Source organism: Gavia stellata, chromosome 17, assembly GCF_030936135.1.
Source record: "Gavia stellata isolate bGavSte3 chromosome 17, bGavSte3.hap2, whole genome shotgun sequence".
Classification (NCBI taxonomy): Eukaryota; Metazoa; Chordata; class Aves; order Gaviiformes; family Gaviidae; genus Gavia; species Gavia stellata.
This window is the reverse complement of record NC_082610.1, coordinates 7,755,917-7,761,916: the sequence shown is the minus strand read 5'-3', so window position 1 is coordinate 7,761,916 and position 6,000 is coordinate 7,755,917.

The following is a 6,000-nucleotide window of genomic DNA, read 5'->3' as shown; positions in this document are numbered from 1 at the left end:
AATATCACGGACAAAAACCCAAGCTCCTATGGACTCAGGTTAGTATGTTCAAGAAAAAGATAGTGTGATAGACATGGTTGCTCCGTCGCAAATGCAACAGAGTCATTTTAACACACTGTCAAGCTAATAAATTTTGCTCAACAAGGATAAATAGCTCTGGTTTAACTAAACTGCTTTCTTTTCCAGGACTAAGACGTCATCTGCACAGGTTTTACTAAATCAGTTATTAAAGCAAATTCATATTAAATAATTACAGATCGTGTGCATTTAAGCTAATTCTTTTAAGTGAAATTACAGCAAAGTCCCAACTCCCTTTCGATGCAAATGATGTGCTTTTCATGCAACATTCAGGCATCTAACAACTCTTCATGCCTGAATACACCTTTCCTAAGTGTTTTGCTGGGATAAGGAAAATGACATTTTTATGCTGTTGCCCCTTCTTGCCATAAAAAGCCGTTACGGCAATTACTGGCAAGGCAAGCGGTCAACTACAACTCCCTTCTCCTTGGATTTTGGAAAGGAAGCAGTGGCTGTGGTGAATGCAAATAGAGCTAATAATAATTATTAAAGGCAGCAACCAGGCACTAGTCACACATTCTAACGTTTCTCAAATTTTCTCACAATGACACTTTAAAGCCTTAGAGCATTTCAAGCTGCTGGATTTAACATTGGGTCAGACCCCACATAATTGCTAACTGCCCACCAGTGTAGCATAATTTGGGGAAAAAAATGGAAGCATGACTCAGGCAATTTGAATATCTCAACTTTAATCACTGAAAGTGATATTCCCAAAGAACTATCTTTCAAATTAAACACTTCTCCCATTGCAGAAGACATACACGTCCAATTTGACCTGCCTAAGAAAAGTCATGTGCAGTATTCTTTTTGAGAATGAGAAAATGATTCTCCTTCTCCAATATTAAGGCTCAATCTTTATCATTACCCAAGGCAACTTTAAATTGTACAATCACCAATTACACTGTGTACCGCTAGAGGTATTCCTCAGTCTCTTAATATCACTGAACAATCCTTGCAGACTTCAGTCCGCAGCCAGTCCCAGCCACATTCAAACATCCTACCGCTTCGTCACACAGGATTGCTTCAGGGACAGGATGAGCAGCCAGTAACCTACGGACCCCAAATCTCCAGCTCCCCGAAGCATTGGCAGCCTTGTTCCGGCAAGGAGCCTCCCATCACTCAGGAAGCTCTTCTGGAAATCTATTGACTCTGGCTATCAAGACTAAGGAAATAGCTCATTGAGAAAGACTGTGTTTACAAAGCTGTATTTATAAATATTTTCATTCATGAATTTAATTCAACAATCTGTCACCTTACTGGGATATAAAGCATAAGAAATGCTTTTAAGGATCCATTTGTAAAGCTTCAAGTTTAAGAGGGGCTTTTATGCTTCAGAGAGTGCAAAAATTTGTGTGTTGAAGTTGACCTCATTAGCTGATAAATCACACATAAGCAGGAAGCAGCAACAAAGCTCCTTTTCTTCCACTTCAAACCAGTGTAATGGCATGTTCTTAACTGTGTCATGACTGGGATTCATAGATACTAAAGATATATGATAATTAATACAAATGATTTGGCTCAGATTTCAGTTTGGAAGACATTTAGGAGAAACCCTAAATATTGTATCATGTTCTCAAATTCTATGCATTAATTTAAAAACAAAGATATCTGATCCCTGACTATTGTACTCCTAAGACAGTAATTAGAATTGTTGCTTTTCAGCAGGCAGTACTCAACAAAAGCCAGATAATTGTGTGAATAAATGAAAAACTAAGAGCATCTCAAATGGACTAGAGGCAGTAATCTATGCAGGGAACATGCATTTGCACAGCAGAGAGGTGTGGAATGGCATACCCAGATGTGTTCTACGCATTTACTTCATTACATGGTTCCATAACAATTCCTTGTAAACTCATAATTAATGGTATCTGACAGTAATTGAGATGGTACATGTTGATACCATGAAAGAATGATGGCATGCAAGCAAGGTAGCAAGTACACAGCCAGTCCTGTACACACACACACCTTTCTAGAGTGGCACACGGAGCACAGGGGGACAAGGGAAAGGGCTGAAAATGTTAAAAAAACAGAAGTAAGGCTCCAAAAATGACACGCCATCCTTAAAAAAAGAAAAAAGATTACATTTGGTTACCATACATACTTATGGAAAAGATAAGGGGCTCCAACTCGCATGGTTTCCTCTACAGCCATGAAGGCTGGAAATCGACTTCAATGTTTCAGGAAAGTTGAGACTCTCATGCCCATGGCAAAACTTGGAACATCATTAATTACAAAGGTAATGAGTGTTGTCAACACTGAATCTGATGTGGTGACTTGAACACGGAAACATTTCATAATTTTTATATGCAAGACCAAGTGAAATAACAAGCGTGGATTTCACTTAGAGAAAAGAAAACCTATCTTAAGCAGAAGTATTTTATAGCCTCGTTATTAAATTAAGAGGAACAAAAGATGAATGCATGCTGAAGGAGTGCCTGTTATTCTGCGGGCTATAGGAAGCGACTGGGAGTTAGGCCAGTTCATGTGACATGCTGTGTAAGAGGGAACATGATAGTCAATAGCTCTATTCAGTAGCCAACAGTAAGTCTGTACGCCTAATACAAACAGTGAATTCAAAGAAGAAATGATGGCAGAAGTGATTAGATCTGTATTTTCTCATCGAAGTCAAAAATTAAAAAAAAAAAAGCAAAAAAAAAGCATTGTCTTCTAAGAACAAGACTATATTTCAAGAAAGGAATCAATTGTCTTTGTCAGGAAAACTAAGTACTTAGTAACTTTTTTTTTTTTTACAAAAAGCCTGCTCAAATGAAGCAGAGTCCTGAAAACTAAGCTACTTGGAGTAAAATATTTGCCAACCGTAACTATGGAGGTGGCTAAACTGCAAAAGAATATTTTCAATATGCTGCTGAATTACTGAACTATTGGGAAATGTGGCATTTATGGAGGATGGAGGACTATGCTCCCATTGGGGTATAATTGGATCTAATGGTCACTGCAATTAATTTCATTCCTTAATTATTTTTTGTCTCAAAGAAAAATGTTGACTGCTGCTGGTTCCAGGAAAGTCTCACTTAATTTTATAAGAACATTAGCTAGCTTGCCCTGAGAAAAAAAAAAAAAAAAAAGTTATGAAATTCAAGCAGCAACCAGAAAATACTCCCTACGCTCAGCTTGTAATATGTTGTTTTCCAAACAACTAGAGCTCTATTAACAAAGCACTAGCTAATAAGTCAGTGCCCTAAAAAGCAAGATATTGTAACATTTTCAGGGGAGGCTCAGATTTTAATCTAGGTGTCAGTCATCACACTATCAGCTACAGCAGTGCTCCTGCCCAGGTGTGCAGGGTGCAGCCCAACACTGCTGTGTTTACTTAAGGCATACACAGGAAAAATTGGCAGGGTCCTGGTGTGAAGGCTACAGTGACACATCCCTTATCATCCCTTAATTACCTTAGTTCTAAAATGCTGTTAAGCGCAGTACAACTCTACAGCAGGGTATTTGCCAAGCTCATTTAATTAATCTACTGTTTTATAATTTCACATCACCTGCTAGTTTTTAATAGACTGATTAATAGCGATAACTACAGTATGCGTTCAGTTTAGGTCTTGAGCCCACGTTTTTTAAACCAATGGAAGCTTTTTATTACCTTTAATAGGGGCAGCAAGAGTAGAGACTGAACGCCCTTTCCTCTCAAATAATTTTTGTCACCCTCCCACCCTCCCCGAGAGAGGCAGTAAAAAATTATATACCAGCTTCAATTCCAAGGATTTTTTTTTTTTATTATTTTCCTAACTTTAGTCTTCTGAAACCCACTGCCACCACTGTTAAGCCATTGTGAAATGCAGTGTAATATACAGCAGCGGACCTGCCTCCACATCAAGAACGTTGTTCATTCAGCATTATTGTATTTAGTTACTATTGTATGAGCCCAGGCAGTGAGCCTGGACTGCCCCATACTCAGTGGACCCTGTTTTGCAGAGTGTCAAGTCCTTTCTGCACCCCCAGAGATCCATCTACCAGCCTACCAGACTTACCTCCGCTTGATCTGTCAGCTCGTACTGCCTACCAAGATTTCAACTCCCATTTCTATCACAACTTTGAGAAATGAGGACATTCTAGAAATAAAGTACGAGTGTAACAAAGCTGTACCCAGAAGTAAAGGTTGCAAGATTAGGCTCTCAGATTGTGCATGTATTAACAGGCATACATGCGTCGTTACTTTTGAGAATGTAAGTTTTGCACTGTATTACAAAACAGTTTTTATGATATTTTCATTTTCAGATGCTTATCAGCCAGGACTGTCAATACTTATTTCATTTCTTTGCCAAGTCTATGAGACATGTTCTTAAGCGTGAAACTACTTATAATTAATAAAAAGAGAAAAATATATAATTTACAGGAAAGGTATGTAGAAATGAGCTTAAAATATAGTTTGAAATAAAATAGAAGCTTTTCTAGCCTGATTTGTTGATGACTAAGTTATCACTAAGCTTCCACACATCTTACTGTACAAGTTATATCACGATGCCTCAAGATTTTTTTTATAATTACTAACTTGTGATATAACCTTGCTAATGTTATGTTGCTATGTTAATGTTATTAGTATAATTACAGCTAATATAAAATGCTAATAACATCATAAGCCTGATAGTTATTCTGAGCTCTAGTATACATTCAGTGCAAATATAAACCACAGACAACCTGAAACTGAAAAGCAGATTACATTTTCTTTGTCAGAATCACATCCACAGACTCAAACTAATGTGGCATTTGAACAAATAACAATGGAGTACACTGAAACCTAAGGTTTTACTCAGGTATTCTAGCATGTATGAATTCTAAGATGTGATTTATATAGCGTCATTTATTTTCATTCCAGTATCTGCCGTATCCCCTAGTGTTTTACTGTTCTGCAGATTTTTCCACCAGCACAGAAAATGTTTTCTTTAATGAAAGTCAACAAAACCATGAAGTACATTTGCCACTGTTATGTCTGTAAAAATGTATGGGCACTAAAGAATAGCTACAATTTTTATACGTATACATTTCATTCTAATAATAAATTATGTATTTGAGAACCTTACTGTGCAAGTTTGATTTTCTGTCTTTTGAATTAGGTATCTTGATAGAAGTATTTTCAGAGAAAAAAACTGCTAACCCTTTGTTCTTTTAAAATTCCAGTTAGCATAATTTAAAACAACTACTGACCTGCAGAAGTTATCCACATGTTTTTATCTTGTATCTTCATGTTGACAATAAACATGCTGTTACTATAATCACTTGCAGGTGCACTCCAAAAAGAACAAAGCACAGGTATTCCCAGGACAGATAGAGGGAGCTGTATCTCCAGTTTTACTCTTTAAAGAGACAGCTACAAACAAGGTGTCAAGTTTAAATTTGCAAACATAAAAATAAATATTAAAAAACTTCAGCTTGTTTTTTATTATTACAACCAATCAAATTAGGCTTTAAAAACATCAGGAAAAATATAATTTGCCTAAAGATCAAGGTAAAATGAAAAACTTTTTTATAAACATAGCTATGTTAGTACGGTAAGACATTCAGGCAACCAATCACTTGCTCTGGTTTTTTAGCTTAGATTTCCCATGAACAAATAATTTGCCCCTTTTCCTGTCTTAGTGATGTAACAGCAATATTGAAAAACATGGTGTGTCATCAGAAAATATGTCAAAAAAAGTATTAAATAGCATTAATTTTAATAAAGTTGGATGGACAGGTATTACAGTGTTCTGAAAAAGAAAAGCCCTTCCCTCTCATTCATCCTGGGGTAAGCTTACAGAGGATTCAGAAAGGTAAACGCAATCCCAACTGCAAAGGAGACAGAGAAAAATATACAGAGCTGGATTTAGAAGTGTATATGTCTTCCACTATTACCTTTGATTATGCACTAGAAACCATGCTCTGCATCCACATACAGAGACTGAGCTCTCTCACTGCTAC